We start from the raw sequence: 24,230 nt of genomic DNA, 5'->3' as shown, positions 1-24,230 counted from the left end.
TACTTATTTACTGATGAGCACTTAGGTTGTTTCCAGTACTTTGCTATTGCAAATTGTGCTGCTATGAGCATTGGGGTGCATAGGTTCTTTTGAATTGGGTATTTCAGGATTCTTAAGGTATAATCCAAGCAGTGGAATTGCCAGGCCAAAAGGCAGTTCCATTTTTAGTTTTTTGAGGAAATTCCATACCCTTTTCCACAGTGGCTGCAGCAGTCTGCATTCCCACCAGTGCACTATGGTTCCATTTTCTCTATAATCTTGCCAGCACTTGTTGTTTGTTGATTTATTCGTGAGGGCCATTTTGACTGATGTGGAGTGGTATCTCATTGAGGTTTTAATTTACATCTCTCTGATGGCTAGTGGTTGTGTACGTGTAGGAAAAAATAATATATATAAGTTTCAGTACTATCCTTGGTTTTAGGCATCCACCAAGCAGTTTGGGAATGTATCTCCCTTGGATAAGGGGAGACTGTGGTATAAGAGAGCTGATTATTCTCCTTATGAGTGACTAGAACTAAAACAGAGCATTTAAAAAAAAAACTAAGAATGGCAGTATAAGAAATAAATCAATAATGTAAGCATAGGATAAATTAATGTCCTGCTTTTGTAATAACACTAAACTAGTACTTTGACTGCTATTCATTGAACACGTATTGTCTCTGTGAAGAGCATAAGCTCTGAAGCCAGACCACCTGGGTAGGAGTCCTCACTCTGCCAGTTAGTGGCCTTCAATTATTTGTCTTCTCTGTGTCTTATGTTGTGTGTGGCTGTTTGTGTATGTGTGTGTGTAAAAATAATAATACAGACCACATAGTCCTGTTAGGAATATGAAATACCATGATACGAACTCTTCAAAAGATAATTTCTAGACAGGCTTACTCTGCTTATATCTTTTTTCAGTAGAGAGTTTTGAGGAATTCTTTCATTGAATCCTTACTAAACTCATCTGAGATGAATGCTAATAATCATACATGCTGATAATGAGAGAACAAAATTGTAGAGGTGTTAGATGTTCAGTCATACAGCTAGAGAATAGGAAAGTGAGACAATCTAAATTGTTCAAGCTCTCTTTTGTGTCAGTAAAACATGATAAAATGACATGACCAGAAGTTTACACATCAAGAAAATACATGGGATTGCTAGTAATTTCAAAAATGTGTCAGGAAAGTCTACAGTATGAAAAACAGTGGAAAGGGCTTTATTCTCACCCGTTACACAAACAATTTCTCTGACCTTAATAAGTCACTTGATCTTTCAAGGCTTCTATTTCTCCTATGAAAAACGATCCATGTCATTTTCAAAGTTCATTTCAGATCTAAAATTGTATGCCATATTTTGATACTTTCCCAGCTATCCCCTCCTTATGTTAACTGTGTTTTAATTTCTTATATAAGATTTATAGGATCTAGCATGAAGACTTCATAAAAAGTTATCAACATAGAATTTGATTAATTGGTTCATGATTTTTAATAGCAAATATAATCATGGACAATTTAATAGTATAACTATATCACTCTGTATTTAGGCAATTACAGCATTAAAAATTAATTTGCTCAAATTAAAGATGAGCAAATAATTAGAATAATTTATACTAGTATATGTGATATGTTCTCTTTTTTTTTTAGTTATATCACATGTGACCCTCGAAAGTGTTACTAGTTCCTTTACAATTCAGATCCAGCACCCATCTGCTCCAACCTAGAAATATTCTTTCATGTCTGAAATCCTATCAGGCAGAAAAAGCTGTACCTTTTAAAAGTGCTGCTACATTATTCAGCCTCAATGTGAATGAAACACAAATCAGAAAATGAGGAGGTTAGAACTATACATGTATGTCAGTTCATCACTGATGAAAACCATGGACTCATCTGGAATTTTCTGATGTGTATCATTTTGACTAAAGGATAGACCATCAACCAAATCTATTTGTTTGTTTTCTTATTTCATATGCAGTTTACAACAAGAAGGGGAAGGAATGAAACAAATACCAATGACAATAAAATCAACAATTTTCCCAGTCAGTTCAAAAGGAAAAGCACCGTCAAATAAATTGAAAAGTGACAGCAAAGAATTTCAATGTACTAGTTCCTCCCTGCCCCCTCTCTGTTTCCAAAGATATTTTTTCCAACTTTCTGCAGCTAAAACAAAGATAATTGCCCAGGGATTTATGAACACTAATGAACAGGTAATTTCCACTTTTAGAGGGGATTTTAATTTTTCAGATAGATACACAAATATAAAGAATTGAGGAAAAATAGTCTATATAGTTATAGTTCCTTCTTGCCACGCAATCACTCACTTGTGACTCAACTTGGGTAAGTCAGAAGTTCCTTCAGCAGTAAATAAATCCCTAACTGCTCAGCCCACTTCAGAGGTGCTTTAAGTTTTAAATGATGTTATGTATTTGAACAACTTGAAGCACTTGAACTTGTTTGTTTCTATTCTTAGCTTTAGACATTATGCAAATGCCACTTATGTAATAGCACTCAAACAATGGTAAAAATAATAAAATGCTTTATTAATGTAACAGGAATTTTGGATTAGCAGAAAATAAACATGTTACTTTCAGTTCCTCATCTGGAAGGTTTTCTTCTGAGAAATGACATTTAAAGTAGAGCGCCTCTGTGGTTTGTTCTCCTTCCAGTCTGAACATTCGGGTAGAGATCAGGGACCATCTGCGGCATCCCGTGAAGTCACTGGAAGACTATCATCGAATCGTAACCTAATGGGTCTGAAAATTCCTTCAGGTCATGAATCTTTTTTTCTTTATTTATTTGGGGGAAAAAAGTAAAGGCGACCAATCATCAAATGTTCACTTCTTTCTGGGAAACTCAGTTTATCTGAATAATCTCTGAACTCACCATGAATGGGACGACATTGTGTAAAATCATCAGTGAAACTGGCATTAAAGGTATAAACCTCAGTACAGATATTATCATCTTATCATAGGAAAACTGGCTGATATCACCTGAAGAAATATTACAGACTTAAAAACTAATGTATAATAATTTTTATTTTGAAATCTGTTTTCATATGAAAATTGTATCCTGTTTGTAGTTTGTAAAAATATAACATATTCTGAATAATGCTTTTTTCATATGTGGCCAGATGTAAAATGTCACAAATAGTATGTCACTTAGAAATATGAATCAGGAAATGGAGATATAAGAAAAAATCTTACCACTTTAGAAGCAAAGTTTCAAAGCATCTTGATCTTACATTTGGTGGTGTTATTTTACTTCTTGATGAAAATTACATTTAGAAATTTAAGTGAAAAAATAAGACACTTCTTCTGAGAAAAACTAATATATATTTTATTATAGATAATGTACATGATGCGAAAGCAGAAAAAACAAATCACCTCTAATCTCACCATGTAGAAATATACACAAGTATTTTGGGGATGTAGCATTCCAGGAGTCTTTCTACAATTTTTATTTACTAATTATATCTTTTTAAAAATTAATTTACATTTATTGAGGTATGATTGACATAAAACATTAGTTTCAGATACATAATGACCAACATATGTATATATCACAAAATGATCATTACAATAAGTCTAGTTAACATCCATTATCACACAGTTACATATTTATTTATGTTTATATTTATATCCAGATATTTTAAGATCTATTTTCTTAACCACTTTCACATATAAAATACACAATGATTTTTTAATATTTTACTGTTTATGCAGTTACAGTTGTCCCAACCTCAGCCTACTCCCACTATTATTATTATTAACTATAGTCACCATGCTGTACATTTTCAGGACTTATTTATTTTATAAGTAGAAATTCATACTCTTTGGCCACCTTGACCCTTTCCCCCTCTCCCCACAACCATTTCTTGCAACCACCAAGCTGCTCTTTGTAGCTATGAGTTCGGGCTTTTGTTTTTAGATTCCACATATAAGTAATATTTACAGTACTGTCTTTCTCTGACACTTTACTAAGGTCTAAGGTAAGACCTTACTAAGATAGACTAAGGTCTATCTATGCTATCACAAATGGCAGGATTTCTTTCTTTTTAATGGTTGGATAATATTCCATTGTGCATATGTATGTGTATATGTGTGTGTGTGGATAGACATATGTACATACACACACAACACATTATTCATTCATCAGTGGATACTTTGTTTTTTTTCATGTCTTTGCTATTGTAAAACATGCTGCAGTTAATACTGAGCGTGCCAATAATGTATCAAGATAGCGATTTTGTTTCTTTTGAATAAATCCTAAGAAGTAGAATTGCTGAATCATATGGTAGTTTTATTTTTAATTTTTTGAGTAACTTCCATACTGTTTTTCATAATGGCTACACCAATTTGCAATCCAGAAAATAGTGCACAAGGGTCTGTTTTCCTCTACGTTCTCTTCTGTTTTGCCAAGTACAGTATTCTTGGGATTTTTTTCTTTCAGCATTTTGAAAATACTGTGCTTCTGCCTTCTGGCCTGAAAGTTTCTCCTGAAAAATTTGCCTGTGGTCTTATAGGGGTTCTATAGTATGTAACAAGTTGTTTTACTCTTGCTACTTTTAAGAGTCTTTCCTTATCTTAAACTTTTGACAATGTAATTATAACGTGTTTTGTGTAGGTCTATTTGGGTTTATCTTATTTGAAACTCTCCAGGACTTCAGGATCTACATGTCTGTTTCCTTCCCCTATTTAAGGAAGTTTCCAGTCATTTTTTCTGCAAAAAGAGTTTTCTTTTTTCTTTCTCTCTCGACTTTATAGGATCCTTATCATGTGACTATTATCCAGAGTTTTGAGATATCTATATTTCACTTTGAAGATTGAAGCACCCCTACCCTACTTTTCTTAAAATGTTAAATAAGTCCCATCTTACTTCTTTGCCAGCATCAGGGAACCCATGTTCCTTGTCAGTGGTATCTCCAACAGTCGTCTCCTGATCTGTAATTCCTAAAGCAGTGTTTAGTCTTGGCTTTAAAATAACATGGAAATGGTTGAAATTCATGCTAGTAAAACAACAAAATTCTATGCCATGCTAGGCAATCCTAGAACCTTTCACTGTTTGCCTAATTAGATCTTTCTTATCTTTTAATTGCATCATATTTTACCTCTTCTCAGAGGACTTGCTCTATTGTTGCCCAGTAGAAAGTGGGTTCTTTGCTACTGTGCCTTTAAGCATTCTCATTTTCTTGTCTAGTACTTATCAATAAGTGCTCAGTTGTCTGAGTATATTTGCTCTGTTCTCCTTGATTAGACTATAACTTCTATGAGGGCAGTCCTACAGCACTTGTCTTATTTAAATACCTAAACCTGGCTATTGGACACATGAAATTAATGTGGATCTATTGTCTACAGGGAAAACATGCAGACTACAAGCATCACTAACTCTTGAAGAGTAGAATTTTCTGCATATTAAATACTTTTCTTTTAAAAAATTTTTATTGTTATTCTGTTACAGTCATCTTATTTTTTTCCCCTTTGCCCTCCTCTACCCAGCCCACCCCCCACTCCCACAGCTAATCCCCATTCCATTGTCCATGTCACTTTCTTTCCACCAATATCCCTCTCTCCCTCGACCCAGCACCTGTCAGTCCATTCCATGTTTCCATGTCTCTGGTTCTATTTTGCTTGTTAGTTTATTTTGAGCATTAGATTCCTCTTATAAGTGAGATCATATGGTGTTTGTCTTTCACTGACTGGCTTATTTCACTTAGTATAAAAGCCTCTAGTTCCAACCATGCTGTCACAAAAGGTATGAATTCCTTCTTTCTTTCTACTGCATGGTATTCCATTGTGTAAATGTACCACAGTTCTTTTAATCTATTCATCTACTGATGGGTATTTAGGCTGTGTCCAGCACTTGGCCATTGTAAATGGAACTATTATAAACATAGGGGTGTATAAGTTCTTTTGAATTCGTTAACCAAGGAGGTAAAAGACCTGAACTTGGAAAACTATAGAACACTGAAAAAAGAAATTGAGAAAGATACAAATACAAGGAAGCATATACATGTTCATGGATAGGAAGAATTAACATCATTGAAATGTCCATACTACCCAAGGTAATCTATAGATTCAACATAATTCCTATTAGAATACCAGTGGCATATTTCACAGATCTGGAACAATTATTTAAAAATTTTATATGGAACCAAAAAAGACTCCGAATAGCAATCCTGAGAACAAGGAACAAAGTTGGATGGATCATAACATCTGATATCAAACTATATTATAAGGACACTGTAGCTAAAACAGTCTGGTACTGACATAAGAACAGACACATAGATCAATGGAACAGAATAGAGAGCCCAGAAATAAACCCATGTCTATGGTCAATTAATATTTGGCAAAGGGGCCATGAGCATGCAATGGAGTAAAAATAGCCTCTTCAATAAATGGTGCTGGAAGAACTGCACTGGTACATGCAAAAAAAAAAAAAAAAAGAAAGAAAGAAAGAAGCTAGACCACCAACTTATGCTGTACACCAAGATAAACTCAAAATGGATAAAAGATGTTGGGGTAATTATATTTAATTATTTTTGTGTGTCTCCAAAATTCATTCACTAAATGCCAACCCATGGGATACTGATAAGATGATTAGGCGGTATGGCTTTTAGGAGGTGATTAGGTCACGAGGGTAGAGCCCTTGCCAATGGAATTAATGTCTTTGTAAAAGAAGCTCTGGAGAGACCCCCTCCCCCTCACTCACCACCTGAGAACATGTAGAAAGTGCCATCTATGAACCACAAAGTGGGTCCACACCAGTCATCACATCAAAGCAGCAAGTACTGTGAGTCTCCTGAAGTATGGGAAATAAATTTCTCTTGTTCACGAACTATCCAGTCTATGATATTTTGTTATAGCAGTCTATATATACCTATATATGGCACCAGGAAGTAGGTGTGCTCCTATAACAAATACCTAAAAATGTGGCAGTAACTTTGGAACTGTGTAATGGGTAGAGGCTAAAGGAGTTTAAAGGGTACATGTTAGAAAAAGCCTACTTGTGGTGAATGAATCTTTAAAGACAATTCTAGTCAAGGCCTAAAAGGCAAAGAGAGCCTCCCTCCATGTTCTTAGAGAAAACCTAGGAGATTAAGACCTGAATGTTGGTAGAAATATGGACGATACAGGTTATTCTGGTGGGGTCTCAGACAGAAATGAAGAACATGTCATTGGACAATGGAGAAAACACCATCCTTGTTATAAAGGGGCAAAGAACCTGGCTGAATTACGTGTGCATTCTTGTGTTTTTGGAAAGTAGAAGTTGCAAGCAATGAAAGTGAATATTTGGCAAGCAAAATATCTAAGCAAAGATTTGAAAGTGTTGTTTGACTTCTCTCAAATGCTCGAGTAACATGTAATAAGAGAGAAATGACTTTAAGGTAGGGCTGTTAAAGGGAAGCGGAACTTAGATGTGGAAAACTATCCATTTTTTAAAAACAAGGAAGCTTGTTCATGGCATAATGATTTCAAAGGAGGGACCAAAGTTTCTTGGCTTTCATATTGAAGGCTTCACTCCTCAAATTCTGATGCTCCTCAGCTGCCCCAGGCGCAGCCCTGGTGCAGGGTTTTGCTGTGTCCAGCAAAGCATGAAAGGCATGGCTACCTTCTCCTAGATTTTGAAAGGTGGGGCGTCCTGGAGCTATGGGTATATAACCCAGGCAAAAGGTGGCAGCATGCTGAGGTTTTCCATTAGGGCAATGGCCAGTGGAGCAGTGGGGATGGGCCTGCCTACAACGAGTGTGCTTCCAACAAGGGAAAACCGCATACTTGTGATGTCAACTTATGAGAGCCGCAGCATGAGCCGCACTGTGCAATGTTATGGGAGTGGAGCCAGCTAAAGCTGTGGAGGCAGTACCACAGCCCCAGGCTAACCTGAAAGTAGGACCCACACCCCAGTGTGCCTTAATGTTTTGGACTTGCCGAAGTCCTCTTTTTCTCCTTTTTTCCTCTTTCTCCCTTTTGGAATGAGGGTGTCTCATCTAATGCCTGATTTCAAATTTTCATAGTTGGAGAACAATTTGCCTTAGAATGAGTCATCTCATTCATATTTTATTTATATGATCTCTAGGTGAGACTTTCTTAGATTTTAAGTTGATGCTAGAACAACTTAAGACTTTTGGAGCTATTGGGATAAAAGGAAGTCATTTTTCATGCAGGGAGGACAAAAGTTTTAGGGGCCACTGGTGGAATGCTACTGTCTAAATGTTAGAGTCTAAAAGCCATACATAGAAATCCTAGCCACCAATGTGATGGTATTGGGAGGTGTAGCCTTTGGAAGGTGATTAGGTCATGAGGACAGAGCCCTCATGAACAGGATAGTGCATTTATAATAGAGGCTCTTGAAGAGATCCTTCATACTCTGCAACCAGATAAGGACACATGAGAAGCCACAGTCTATGAACCAAATCTGCCATTGTTGGGACAGTAGACTTCCCAGCCTCAAGAACTCTAAGAAATAAATGTCTGCTGTTGATAAGCCACTCAGTTTGTGGTAATTAGTTATAGCAGCCTAGCTGAATGAAGATGTTCACACACACACACACACACACACACACCCACCCACCCACCCACCCACCCACCCACACACATCCTACTGCTTCTGTGTCTGTGGAGAATCTGTATTAATACAGAGCTCTTTGAATTTATTTTAATGGGCTTTGTTGAACTTTTTGGATATGTAGACCAGTGTTTTGCAAAAAATTGGAGGATTTTCTTCCAGTATGCACATATTGGTAAACTTGATGGTATTCCATAGGTATCTGTTCATTTCTTCCTACTTTTGTCCTTTCTATTCTTCAAACTGCGTAATTTCAATGGACCAATTTAAAGATTGCTGATTCTTCTCCCTTCTCATCTGCTTTTGAGCTCCTCAAGAGAATTTTTGTACTTCAGTTATATTTTTCAACTCCAGAATTGCCATTCAGTTTTTAAAAATAATTTGTCTGATTGATAATTTCTATTTGGAAAACATTTTATATATTTTATTTAGTCATGGTTTCCTTTAGTTCTTAGAATATATTTAAAATAACTGATTGTAAGTCTTTGTCTAGTAACGCTAATGTCTTGGCTTCTACAGGACAGTTTCTATTGATCTTTTTCACATGTGTGGGCCATACTTTCTTATTTACTTACTTGTCTCATATTTTGTTATTGTTGTTGAAAACTAGATATTTTAAATAATACAATGTAACAAATTTGGAAAGCAGACCCCTCCCCTTTTGTAGTTGTTGTTTGTTTAGTGATTTTCTGAATCAACTCTGTAAACTCTGTATTCTTTGTCATGTTTGGCCACTGAAGTTTCAGTTTGGTTAGCTTAGTGGTTAGCTAAAGATTAGACAGATATTTCTTTGAACATGTGTAACAACAAATCTTCAAGCTTTTCTAAGGGATCTGTGTGTTTGCTGGGGGCATACCTTCAGTAATGAGGCACTGGACAACAACTCTGCCTTAGCGTTTATTTCCTGCTTGTGCAGAGCCTCAATATGGCCGAAGGTAAAAGTCTAGGGCCCTCTTAGGGTTTTTCTGGGCATGTGCATAACTTTGGGCATGCACATAGACCTACATGTGTATGGCCTTCTGGATACCCAGAAATATGTTGGACCTTTTCAAAGTAGATCAATTGCCTGTACTTATTTTTGACAATGCATGGAGAAGAGGTTTTTCACAATGAGATAGTTCCATTTTAGGTCAAATAAAGACAATCCTGAAAGTTAGGTCCTTTAGGAACCACTGTAACTTTCATTTTCAAAGTTACAGTGAATTTCTGAATGTGGGAGAAGGGAATAGGAAAGGGCATGTTGGAATGGCACAAAGCTTGATGATCTTAAGAAAGAATCAGTAGTTTTTCTGGAATTTTGTTCCCCATATTATTGTAAGATTTGGTTGATTTCCAGAATTCTGAAAAAGTTATTTCTGACATTTCTGCCAGTTTTCTCTTTTTATTTTATTGTATTTTTTTGTGGAAGGAAAAAAATGTTTGGAGGTCCCTAATTGACCATTTTCACTAACCAGACTGTTGTTTTAAAAAACATAAATATCTGCCTTAGCTTTAATATCAATAGACAACTATTGAAAGTATAAAAATTGACAGTGGAAAAACAATCTTTTTTCAGAATTTGTCTGGGAGATTTTATTGTTTTATCTCCATTTATTAAAAATAAAAATTCAATAATTTCTAAAATAAAATGATTTTCACTTTAACGCATGGTATAAGTTGCATAGCCTTAGTTCTTGGTTAGCTATGTTGGTGGTAATCATTGCATGGAAATACCCATACATTGATATTCTTAGAGATCTTTTCTGAACTGAATAGATATTTCCCTCCTCCATGTAAAGTGTAAACAAACCAACTGCGCAGAAAATCATAGCATAGAATAAGCAACATGTTTCAGCCAAAGAAGCAGCAAAGCTTACAAAAACCTGCTGATGATGAGTGATGAACAGTGGAAACCAGAAATCAGGTTGCATTCATGGACAGAGACTGACAATACTATAAAAGTAGAGAATAGGCTCACTCCAAGAAGAAACCCTACAAACACCTAAGACTATAAAATTTTTATTGTCTTCTCTTTTTAATAAATAAAGAGAATGAAATAGCTGTGTTCATTGGAAGTTTTCTAGTTCTACTTTGGTTAGGGGGTGCTTCCTCTCTCTCTCTTTGTTCAAAAAATATGAACTTAGGAAAAGCCAATTTCATGTGCTGTTAATTTAATTTTCAACAATAAAACCTTACTTCTACTGATGGAAAATGAAATAACCCTTTCTATACCCTTTTTATCTGTCAACTAAATGTTACTTTTTCCACCTGAAAGTAAACCCTTCATATTATTTGACATATATCCTCTTCTCTTGGTAAAACTAAAAATAAGAAGTAATTCACTACAGTAAGTCTAGCGTATCCTTAGTGTGTCACTAAGTTTGGCAGAATGACCCTGAAAGCCACTGTATCAAGGTTCGTATCTCCAATGAGAAGATAAGTTTTATGGAGATGTGTGGTGTTACTTCTACATTTAATGGGGTATATAGAAACATGATATTTTCTTGGCATATACATATATATGCCAAGGTGTTTATATAAACACCTACAGTTTTTTAGTCCAATTTTAGGTGAATTTGTATCATTTGTCTTCCATTTTCTTTAGCATTCTTGGCAAAGAATTATTAAGCTCAGTTTGTGAAATAGGAAAATTTGTCTGAGATATATGAAACTAATACTAAACAGGAACTGTTTGTCTCCCATTGACTTGAATGTTGATCAAAGAATTTCAAGGTACTCTAATTAAGGATGCACATTGGCTCTGTCCTTACTAAACACTCATATGATATTTTCTTTGAACTTCTAATAGTCCAGGCTTCTTGTTCTCCCTATAGGCTCCATATATAGGGATACATACAAATCCAGTGTTCAAAACAAAACATGTTAGGCTACAGGAACTGATTCTTAGATATTTCTAAAAGTTTTATTTAAAATTTGTGCAGCCACTGTGGAAAGAAGTATGAAAGATACTTCAAAAAATTAAAAATGGATCTGCCTTTCAACACAGCTCTCCCTCTACTGGGGATGTAGCCAATGGAACCCAAAACATTAATTTGAAAGAACATAAGTACACCTGTGTTCACTGCAGAGTTACTTACAATCACCAAGATATGGAAGCAGCCCAAGTGCACATCAGTAGATGAGTGGATAAAACAACCATGGGACATTTACACGATAGAATCCTACTCAGCCATAAAAAAAATAAATTATCTTTTACAACAGTCAAGATGGACCTTATTTCACATAGTGCTAAGTGAAATAAGCCAGCCAGAGAAATATAATACCATATGAATTCACTCATATGTGGAACCTCATGAACAAACTAAACTAACAAGGTAAATGGCAACTTTTTGGCCAACCCAATAATCTCAATGGTTTTTATTCCAGGAACACAGGGTGATTCAATATTAGAATATCAACCAGTGTAGGTAATACACAAGTATTGGGTTGGACAAGAAGTCCATATTTTTTTTCCATAAAAGACACATTTTTCATTTTCACCAATAACTTTGTTGATATGGATATTTTGAGTATGTTGGCTGTCTCCCAGTATTGGCTTCTACTGGGTAGAGGCCAGGACTGCTGCTAAACATCTTCCAATACATAAGGCAGCCCCACAGTGAAGGATTATGTGGTCAAAATGTCAATAGTAGCAAGAAACTTCCCAAACCACTTTTGACATGTTTGATCAATCAGAGCACCTTCTCTATACACTGCACAAATCTTTCTTTTTTTTTTTTTTGCACCTCAGTTGCATTTTTACCCTTCTTGAAATAATAAAGCATAATACACTGAAAATGTTCATTTTATTCTATCTTCAACATTAAAATTCCTGCACAGAAATTCATCAACTTTGATGTTTATTTTTAAATGCACGCTGATATGACAGCTGTCACAATACAATCTAACAAAATTGTCTCAAATGAAGTTAAAGACAACTAAGATCTTTCTAGAACCATCTTACAGAAAAATACTAAATGAACTTTATTGGTCTACCCACTAAATTCAAGGATAAAAAACATAAACAGTGTATCCTGAAAAAAATATTTCCATGAACTTCATCAATCATTCCTCATTAAAACAACAACAAACAAACAAATAAAACTTCAATCAAAGAGGAACAGAGGAAAATCATGTTGTTTTTTATAAATCATTTGTAATCATGTAATTTAAATGGAAAAACCCTGCCATTTTCATTTAATCAGGAATAAAAAGGAAATGGCCTTTCATTTCATGATGATATTTAATCATCATGTTTTTAGCAATTCTAAGATCATTTATTTATTCAACAAATACAATTGCATATTTGATATGTACCAAGTACTGAAGATAAAGCAATGATAAGGGACTCAACCTTAGTTCCCATAAAATTATCTCTTCTAGTGGGAGACACAGAAAATAAGTAAATGACAGAAGACATAAGCTGATGATAAGTGCTAAGGAGAAATTCAATACAGGAAATGCAATCTTGTATTGTTTCTTAAAATTAATAAGCAGATATAATCAACAGATATTCTATTTCCTAAACATAAAAGTTCCATTAGTGATAAAATATTTATAACAAAATGAATGCTTATAAAAATTTTGAAAAAATTGTGATAAATCCTTAACAAGGAGTATTTAATCACTGAAATAAATAAACTAAATTTCAACCAGTTGAGAGAATATTTTACATTTTCTAATTAATAGGAGAAATAAGTAGGAGATACAATTTTGGTAGAACAAACAGTAACAAAAAATTCTATGTATGTGTACATGTTAATCAATCTGCATACATAAGTGCACATATAAAAATTATATGTAAAATGTATAATGCTAAAAAATGATTACTGGAAGATGAAGATAACTGTGAAGATGAAAATAGCCAACTAATTCAAATAATAACTGTGTATAATATTTATGCAGTTCATGAGGATGTGTGAATGGATGGTTATGAAAATGTTCATGGTGACACTCAGCAGGGAAGAATTGTAGGTGTTTTTTGTCTTAATAAACTGTATTATTTAATAATAAAAATTATAATAACACTAATCTGTGATGATGCAAATGAGAATCTGATTTTCCTGTAGAGTTTCCCAGAATACAACTTGTTACTTAACAAGTCCTTGCTATAAATAGTGAGCAAAAGAAAAAGTCGATACCACTCAAGAGCATACTCCAAGAAACATGTATTTTTCACATGCCTTGAACATACATTCAGATTCAAATGTGGAACTCCAAATAGAGAGATAAGTGTATTTTATCCACACCTGATATTGTACCTTTCCTTCATTCCATATCAAGACCAAATTAACCAGCATAGCTTTTTAAGATGAAAAATCAACTTGCCTTTGCATCCCTTTAAGGCCTGCCAAGCATGAATTTCAGTTACAGGTTTTGTTACTCCAGAAATGGCTAAAGTAAATCATGCTGTTTGAGATGAAAAATGTAGCATGCACACTCCCATTGCTCTCCCTGCTTCGCCTTCAGTTCAGATTTGTTTTTCTCATCAAAATGCAAAATACAGTTTGAAAAAGTAAGCTAGGCCCTGAGTGTTTATCATGAAGTTTATTTATATTGTCAGCCCTCAGATGCATTAAGCAGTGGACCTAGTCGGAGCAGACATCTCAGTGTTTTTTTTTTTTTTTTTTTTTTTTTTTTTTAATTAATTTATTTACTTTTTAAATACATTTGTCTCTGCCTTCCCCCCCCCGCTTTCCCTTGCCCCCTCCCACCTTCCCTCCCTCAGCTCTTCCCCTTTGGTTTTGTCCATGAGTCCTTGCTATATGTTCCTTGACTTTCCCCTTCCCTTCCCTTTCCCTGCCCCCCCCTTCCCTCTTGTCTCTGTTGATTTCTTTTCCTTTCAGTGTTGCTGGCCATATTTGCCTTGCTTCTTTGCATTGTTGGTTAGGTTCCGCTTATAGGTGAGATCATATGGTATTTGTCTTTCGCCCCCTGGCTTATTTCGCTTAGCATGATGCTCTCCAGTTCCATCCATGCTGTTGCGAAGTTTAGTACTTCTTTTTTCTTTCTGCTACGTAGTATTCCATTGTGTATATGTACCATAATTTTTTGATCCAATCATCTACTGATGGGCATTTAGGTTGCTTCCAACACTTGGCTATTGTAAATTGTGCTGCTATGAACATTGGGGTGCATAGGTTCTTTTGTATTGGCGTTTTGGTGTTCTCAGGGTATAGTCCCAGCAGGGGAATCGCTGGATCAAAAGGCAGTTCCATTTTCAGCTTTCTGAGGAAATTCCACACTGCTTTCCATAGTGGCTGCACCAGTCTGCATTCCCACTAACTATCAGGATCTTACAGCAAACTATATCAGCCTGGAAAAGGACATAGAAACTATCAAGAAGACACAAGAGGATATGAAGAATACCATTTCTGAATTGAAGAACACAGTAGAAGGAATCCAAAGCAGGCTGGATGAAGCTGAGGATCGAATCAGTGAGATGGAGGATAAGGTAGAAAAAAGCTCCCAGAAAGAGCAAGAAATGGAAAAACGGCTCAAAAAGAATGAAGAAGCATTTAGGGAAATGCAGGACAACCTGAAACGCAATAATATCCGTATAATAGGGATACCAGAAGGAGAAGAAGAGGAGCAAGGAATAGAGAACCTCCTCGAAAAAGTAATGATGGAAAATTTCCCTAATTTGAGGAGAGAAAGGCTCTCATGGATCCAGGAGGCACAGAGGACCCCACTCAAGAAGGACCCAAGGAGGTCCACTCCAAGACACATCATCATTAAAATGGCAAATGTCAAAGACAAAGAGAGAATCCTCAAGGCAGCAAGGGAGAAGGAGAAAGTAACATACAAGGGGGCCCCGATACGCCTAGGAGCTGACTTCTCAACAGAAACACTCCAAGCCAGAAGGGAATGGCAACAAATATTCCAAGCCATGAAAAGCAAGGGCCTACAGCCAAGGCTGCTCTACCCAGCTAGGCTCTCCATTAAAATAGAAGGAGAAATACGGAGTTTCCCAGACAAAAGAAAGCTAAAAGAATACATCTCAGTGTTTATGGATCACCAGCCACCTTGAGAGTGGACGCAAACATGCCAGACTTTCCCTGTTGGGGAAGGTCTCTGAATGTCTATAGCAGTTCCCTGCTCCTGACTACTATGTAGATGATTTCAAATCGTAAGTATGATAACGACCCATTAAATTTTACATATCAGATTGGCTGGTGGTTCTCCCAGCCCAGCATACTTGTGTTCACCTACCCTCTTCTTAGAGAGGGACCATGAATATTTCCATCTCCTGTTCAGACCCAGGCATGTTTTCACTTTATCTTCAGATAAGAATCTTGAGTGAGAATATCCAATAGGATACCATATGATATAATATGATACCATACAGTACCATACAGCACAACACAATACAATAAATTTTCCTAGAAAAATTCAGTAAGAAAACTCTTTTTTTCAAATGTTATTTTTCTGCAATGGTATTATTTGTCAGGGCCAGTGAATTGTGAGAAAAGTATCTTAAAAGATATTCAAGGAGAGTAACTGAACAATGATGATGCCTTTAAGAATACTTAAAATTAAACTTTTTCTTAAAGTGGGGTTTTGCAAGCTAAGAGAGGGCTCTGCACACAATTCTAAAACAGGCCACAGTTGTTTCCACATACCTTTGACCTAGTTCTCTTTGTTGTAATATTACTCAGTCCAGGTTTTCAGTGCCCTCATGATGCAGTAAAGTGGTGCAGTGGAAGTCCTCTCATTATGTTGTTCACATTGATCACACAAGATAATTATAGAGGAGTGTCCAGCCTTCCAGCCAATGAGGGCCAGTGTTACCCCTCTTCTGGCCGCCATGTTTAATAAGGGAGCAAAGTCTCCAGTCACGCGTGTTCTGTACAGCTCCCTTCCATGGCGTCCCTCCTTCACAGGGAGGGCAAGCCACTTCTAGCCTTTAATTCACACTTGGAGTTTTCTCTCTGCCTTCTCTCTTGGCGATTGGGCCTGATCCCTCTGACGCAATAGCTCTGAGGCTGAGGTCCAACGATGTGTTTTGCTGTTGTTCTTCGGTTTAGATAAACTCTAGAGTTGACGTAGATGAAGGTAGTCTCAGTGTACACTTTGAGAAATACTGCTTTGGAAGATTATATATACATGTATATTACATATATGTATGTGTATATATACATTTTTTTTTATTACTCTGATACCTTCCAACGCTCCCAACACATCTTGTGTCCTGGAGCTCCCCTTCATCTAACACACATTTCCTTGCCTTCTTGGGACATATGTGGACTCCCTTTCCGTCACTCTAATCTCAACATTGATTCCTGCCTTTTAACCAATATAAGAAATCTATCTCCTTGAAATTTGGTGAGTGTGTATGTGTGTGTGTGTCATTATGATGTAAAAGAGACTTGGCTTATGAATATTTTAGAGTGTTGAATTCCATTAATTGAGACTGGGCCTATAATATTTTTAAATGAATATATAATATTTCATAATGATCATATCCACATATCCACATTGCTATGATAATTTTGAAAGAATCCATGGTTTCCTCTGTTTCCAGTTATACGTTTTCCTAATGTGAGACAGTGGTTTTTATACTTTTATACAGGATATAGGATAATTTTAATACAGAATTTAAATTTGAACCTCAATATGTGAAACAATATGTTAATTCTTTATATACTTTAATTTTTGGTTGTTGAAAGGAAAAGAATGGTTTTTATGGGCACACTAAAGCACCTCTACTGGGCCCTAAGTTTCTGGGTAAGATGGATTGGTAACCATTTCCTTCAACTGCATAGCATCTTTGTTCTATATGAAAAATGGGCTTTTCTGGTGCTTTTTTCTTTTTACACAGATTTTTCAGGGACATTCAATGGAGCTATGTATAAATGCCAAGAATTTCTAGTGAGCCTGGAAAAACTAACCAATGAGCATTTCTCTTTTAGTCAGTGTAAATTATAAGCTTAAATCCTCTCTTGCTCACTTTGCCCACCCTCTTTTGCTTTATTATGTCCACATGTGAGAGTTGGGAGAAACATATAAAGTGGACTGTTCATTAAGAAAAGAAAACTGCAGCCTGTAAATCATGAATTTATGCAATTTTTAACTGTTTTTAACAAGCACAAAATGGTTCACGGGAATTATGCAAGTATATATCATTTTAATTTGAATCATTGTGGAATCATAAAAGACTCAGTCCTTTAATTTTGTGCCTTCAAGTCAGCTACTTTGATTAAAAAATAATAAAGCATGAGAGCCGTAGGGTCCTCACAGATTCTCGGTGCTATCGTGGCTCCCTGATCTTCCGTGCTAATTATCCTCATTAATATTAATAAAAGGCTGATAGGCCATTGCAAAGCATGATACGAAAAGCAGGCAATTAATTGCTTGTAGTATTTTTATGCTTATTTTGCACAATGAAAATAATGCCTCAGGACTGACTATCAGCTAATCAATAATATCAACTGTGTTGAAAATAAGCACCTTTGGTTTTCTTTTTCATAAATCTCCGTTAAATCTGAGAAACATGAAAATCCAGTAAATGTTCTTAAAATTAACAAGATAGAATAGAAATTGTTTTATTTTAGCTGGCACTCTACTGTAGAGAGGAAAGCATATACAATTGACTCTTAAACAATGTGGGGATTCAAGGTGACAACTCCTGTGTAAATGAAAATCTGCATAAAACTTTTGATTACACAAAATCTTTGTTATCCCTTGGTATCCATGCAGGTTTTATTCTAGCAGATACCAAAACCTGGGGACACTCAAGTTTTCTATATAAAATGGCACACATAGGTGCACACAGTAAGTCTTCTGCAACCACCATCTCCCAAGTATGATTGGAAGACAAAACAAAGATTTTCCATGACCATTTATCTCCTCTTTACCCTTTCCTAACCCCCCACCATTTCCCTCTTGCAATGTCCATACTTATGTCTATGAGGTATTTTTTTCCCTAAATCCCTTTACTTTTTTCACCCAGTCACCTTCCCACCCCTCCTCTGACAGTTATGTGTCTGTTTCTAGTCTGTTTCTATTTTGTTAGTTAGTTTATTTTATTCATTAGATTCCACATATAAGTGAAATCATATGGTATGCGTCTGTCTCTGACTGGCTTATTTCATTTAGCATAATACTTGGGTTAGTAAACACACAATATAATATACAGATGATGTATTAGAGAATTGTACACCTTAAATCTATATAATTTTATTAACTAATATAGCACCAATACATTCGATAAAAAAATGCAAGTGTTTATTGAAAAAAATCTGCTCATATGTAGACCCATGAATTCAAACCCATGTTATTCAAGGGTCAGCTCTTTGTGAGTGTGGGCCTTTCAGATTATCCAATAATTTCAATTAGAACATTCTAGATGGTTTTGCCTTTTTGTGGGTGAAATTGAAATTTGAAAGATAAAAATATACTGTAGGTTAGATAAGCCATTTTGGGGATTCCACATCAATCCTTTTGATTGATTATATAAATCAACCTGTTTTCCTGATTTTTAAAAAATATTTTTATTAATCAACTCTCTCATATTTTAAGACCAAATTCATTACTTGTGAGTTGAGTCTTAAAAATTCAATTCAGGTTAAAAATCACGTCATTAGAGGCTTTCTTCTCGCTGGAGACTGGAGAATGCTTCTGATTCTGGTGTTCCTCTGTTGTATAAAATATATAAGCTCTACTATAATTTTATCATTAAAAAGCCATATTACATATATGAAATGATAAGTTTAACCTGACTTTGTCTCTAATGTAGCCATGCTTATTTTCTCTTCTATTTCCTTTAGCATCAAGACATTGATTCCATTGCCATACCAAATGAGGCCAATCATTAGGTGTTTAATAAGTTAAGTTGCTTATATATATGTGCCTACAGATCATTTAAATCAAAATATATTATAAAAGTGGTTTTCATGGAAATAATATTTTCTAAGAAAGCTAGCTTTAAAATAATTTGTGTTTTTTTTACAAAATTATCAAAATAACAAATGGGCATAGACAACATAGTTTGTATAATATAGTATTCAAAATGATTTGACACAAAATTTTGACAGTTCAATGGATAGTGAAATAATAATTCCAATACAGCAAAATAATCTTACTGTGAAATTTCTCCAGGTCAGTTGTATGTGAATATGGGTTAACCTCTTCCAAATAAAAGAGTAGTTACGGAATGAGTAGAATATCTATTGTAGGTTGTAAGCCAAATTGCCAAATTAAGAAAAAATAAAACAAAACAAAACAGAGACACAAGTTCAGTATAAGAACTGGCAGCCTCTACTGCCAGTTCTCTTTGTACATGTTAACTTCACTTCTTAACCAAATAACTGAATAGAACTACAGAATGGAGAGTAATATAATGTGCTAAAAAAAGGGCTATTTGCAAGGACCTGGGGTTATAGCAAATATCAAATTTTCTGACCATCAAAATGGCTTGGATTTACAAAATGTTCATCTGAAGATTATCTTTCACTTTGAACTCTGCACTTCTAAGAAGCTATATCAGTATATTCATGACATTGTAGATTTAGAGTTTTGACTTGTGTCTCGGGGAATAAATGGTTTTGAATAAGATAGTAGACTTAAGGTCCTTTACAAAAGCATAACTTTATTAGCACATTAGATAACTCATCTTAATGTAAAATTTAGAAAGTTGTAGAAAGTAATACTAGAGATGTGACAATTTTTTATGTAATCTTTTTGTATAACCAATTATTAAACACTATTTATTTATACTTTTGCATTTCCCATAAACAGAGAGGTGCTTTAAAACTAAATAATATTGGAAGTAAAAAAATATATACACTTATAATGTAAAATTTATTTCCAGAAGTAAAAGAAAGCTCTTGAGAACTGGTTCTTAGTGTCATTGGAAACTTCACTTTGCTCTAAAATTTGTAAAATCTAATCCAATTTTGGAGTTTCTTAGAAACTAAAGTAAAAAAGGGGAAACATTATGATGCATATCTTCCATTTTTTAATAAAGTACAATTTGCAAATTAGTCCCCAGAAATAATTTCTTCTCCCAGAAACATAGCTCAACTAATTGACTAATCTTAGATTTTACTATTGCTCAGAATGAACTTAGAGAATGTAGAAAACATTCCTTTGTCATAGACTAAAATTATTTTAAAGCTGAAAGTGATTTTGTTGTCCATCTATATAAACCTGATATTTCATAAACAGTTGGACTGAGTCTATGAAAAATAGATACTTTTTTCTAAGAATATTCAACTGATTAGTGGTAGCAGCTCATTTGGAAACTACTATCCCCAGATCTCCATTATATCTCACTTTATCCTCACTTATTTGGTCTCAAAACTCAGTGCAGCTCAGCCTCTCCTTCTGTCAAGCCTGTTCTGGTTAACAAATCCTCACAGATGATTTTATATAACTCTCTTCCTTATTAGATTGTGACATAATTGTCTTGTCCCTCTACTAACCACTCTCAATTAAGTTTCTCACAAAGCTACTTTTTAATTTTTTAAAATATTTTAAAGCTTACCTCTTTCTGTCTTCTTTCAGGAAAGCACGCTAGCTAGACATCTGCTAGACACCTGCTAGGCAGTCCACCTTCTACATAGACCACTGACACCACTGTGGCCTATTTGAATAGATAAAACCCTTTCTTAGAAAATCAGGGCCAGCCTAGATTATGGGCACCTTAATTCTGTGGACAGAATGGCATCATATCTTTTTAAAACTGCAGTTAAATAAAATGTTAAGATAATCATATAATACTGACTGGTCAAAATGTTGCAGTCATCTTTTATTCTTTCTCCCCTATGATACCATTGGATACCTAGAGAATACCCACATTATTTTGGTCTTTGCCATGATTGTTGTATGTTGTGTCTTAATAGACTCAAGACTAAAGATCCCAAGGGTAACACTGCTCACTCAGTCAGGCACATGACCTAGCAGTTGCCTTGACATACTGAGCCTCCACAAGGACTGCCAGAAGATCAAGTGGAGTCTAGGGACCCGATGAAGACAGGAAAAGTGTTCTTGACTCTTATTATCGCCAAGGGAAATATCTAACAGTACATTTTTGGTAGAATGTTTTGATTTTTTATAATAATGAAAATAAGTTTCTAATATTTTTAAAAATTATGATAGTCAGTAAACCAAAAATCTAAGCAATGGACTTAACAGCTGCTGATTTGAAAATGCGTGTTTCTCCTCTCCACCATTCCCCTCTTAGATATCACCCTTCAACACAGGTCCTTGGTGTTGGGGAGGGGGCACTTTTGTGTCCACTGGTTTCCCCTTTCTTTATGACAAGTCATTCCTATGGTATCAAGAAAGTATAAATGAGTAAATGAAAGGATAGATCCCTGGCCGGTGTGGCTCATTGGATTGAGCTCTTGCCTGTGAACCAAAGGGTCACCAGTTCGATTCCCAGTGCTGGGCACATGCCTGGGTTGTGGGCCAGGTCCCTGGTAGGGGATGCGTGAGATGCAGCCACACATTGATGTTTCTCTCTCTTTCTCCCTCTCTTCCCTTCTCTAAAAATAAATAAACAAACTCTTTTTTTAAAGGTTAAAAAAAAGAAAGGATAGAAAGAACACAAAGAGGCCAACGTTTGATAGCTTTTCAACTCTCCCATCCCCACCATAGGCTAGCCCTATCTACCCTATGGAATATTATAACTACAAAGCAAAAAATAGGGTTTCATCCAAGTAAGAATTTAGTGAATCACTTTGGAAAGGTTTTTGGTGGCAGTGCTGCTACCTGTTTAGGTGAAAAAAAAAATAGGGGTCACGAATTCCAAACAAAGACACAAGTGCTTGTCTTTTAAGAAAATGTGCTGTTTTCTTAACTCTGCTCCTTTCAGTGACATTTGCTTGGAAAGGTCTTTGTAAATTTTGTTTACAGTGAATGCTCCAGCATTAGGCTTCTACCCTATAGCTTTCCTTCCCAAGACATTCAGGCTGACCTCAACAGCATTCAGGTGACAACACTACTCCCTTGACATCTATAAAAGAAAGGTTATACGTGACTACACAGTTAACTCCTATTCAGGTTTAGCAGTGTCGAGTCTTAAACTGTTACAGAGAAAAACATTCTGGATATCATGTGTCTATGAAAAGTGGGTGGATTTCATACTTCTTTTCCACTTCAAGTCCAATCCTCTTCAGGAAAAAAAGAGTTATTTGAATGAAGAAAACACCAAAATGTTTAAATGTTCAAATACCATATTTGTCTAACAAATTGTCCACAATACATAGAATTTGTTTTTAACCAGTCTTAACTTTTCAAAAGTATTTAGTAAAATATATTATTTATTCAGAGAGCTTCATATTTATAGAGTAACATAATACTATATAAAATCACTTTAAGTTTGCTATGACTAAAAGAAAGATACCATACAATGGCAAACCACCCAGCCTTAAAGATATAGTAAGTAGAAGCAAGGAAAATATGACCAGCAACACTGAAAGGAAAAGAAATCAACAGAGACAAGAGGGAAGGGGGGACAGGGAAAGGGAAGGGAAGGGGAAAGTCAAGGAACATATAGCAAGGACTCATGGACAAAACCAAAGGGGAAGAGCTGAGGGAGGGAAGGTGGGAGGGGGCAAGGGAAAGAGGTGGGGGGAAGGCAGAGACAAATGTATTTAAAAAGTAAATAAATTAAAAAAAAAGATATAGTAAGTAACTGTCACTTAATGTGGTCAGTAACCTCTAATATTCTAAAGCTAATTATTTTGTGAATGGTTTTGAATCCAGGAAAACTTTGATTAACTTCAGCACTTTGCCCATAAACTATATGTGTACTTAGGAATACCTATTACCAAAAAGAAAAAAAAGTACTACCACTCAATTTCCCACAACAAGGAAAAGAATACTTAGTTTGTATAAACAATATGCAAGGGCATGGTGGTGCTACAATTACAATCCATGTCACCCTTGGTGAATCTACTGGGTATTCCACCTGTTTGGCAATAGCATCTTTGAGGTAGGACATTGCAGTAAAAAACATAAAGCTTCTATGGCTCCATCATTGCTGTGGGTCAGCAGGAAAAATTCTTTGAACTCAGCCCTTAATGTTCAGTGGGAAAGATGTGGAATGTAAAGGGTCGAAGTCATCTAGTGGTCTATTTCTTGGGACAACTTGCCAGAGGTCTACAATTACTTTGTAGAAAACCAGATTAGGCGCCAGCATATTCACATGGAAGCAGGAAGAGATTCAATTAGAAGATGCATTAAAATATTCTCCTAAGGAAAGACACACATGCGTAAAAAGTATAGATTAAAACATGAAATATTTAAAGAAAGACTGCCATTTATGTTCTGTATCTCAGTGTGAAGTAGTATTTTAGAAATGGCATAGGAATGGAAAAGTTATTTCAACTGGGATGACTCAGGGAGCTCTCATAGAAAAGGAAATTTGTGTGAATCAAAAAACGGAGGTTAAGAAAGCTGGTGTCACCCTAGCCAGGTAGCTCAGCTGGTTAGAGTTTCATCCTGAAATGCCAAGGTTGCGCGTTCGATTCCTGGTCAGGACACATAACTAGAATCAAGGAATGAATGCATAAATAAGTAGAGCAACAAGACAATGTTTCCCCCTCCCTCTCTCCCCCACTTCTTCTCTCTCTTTCTCTCTAAAATCAATAAATAAAAAGAAAATTTAAGAAAAGAAAACTGGTGTCTTTTGTGGAAATGTAAATAGTCCAAGCAAGCTTATCCAGAGATCTGTTATGATAAGAAGTAAGAGAGACATAAAAA

This window comes from Pteronotus mesoamericanus, unplaced genomic scaffold, assembly GCF_021234165.1.
Source record: "Pteronotus mesoamericanus isolate MK-2021 breed Mesoamerican mustached bat unplaced genomic scaffold, CSHL_Meso_final contig_74, whole genome shotgun sequence".
Classification (NCBI taxonomy): Eukaryota; Metazoa; Chordata; class Mammalia; order Chiroptera; family Mormoopidae; genus Pteronotus; species Pteronotus mesoamericanus.
Note: the sequence above shows the minus strand (reverse complement) of the source record.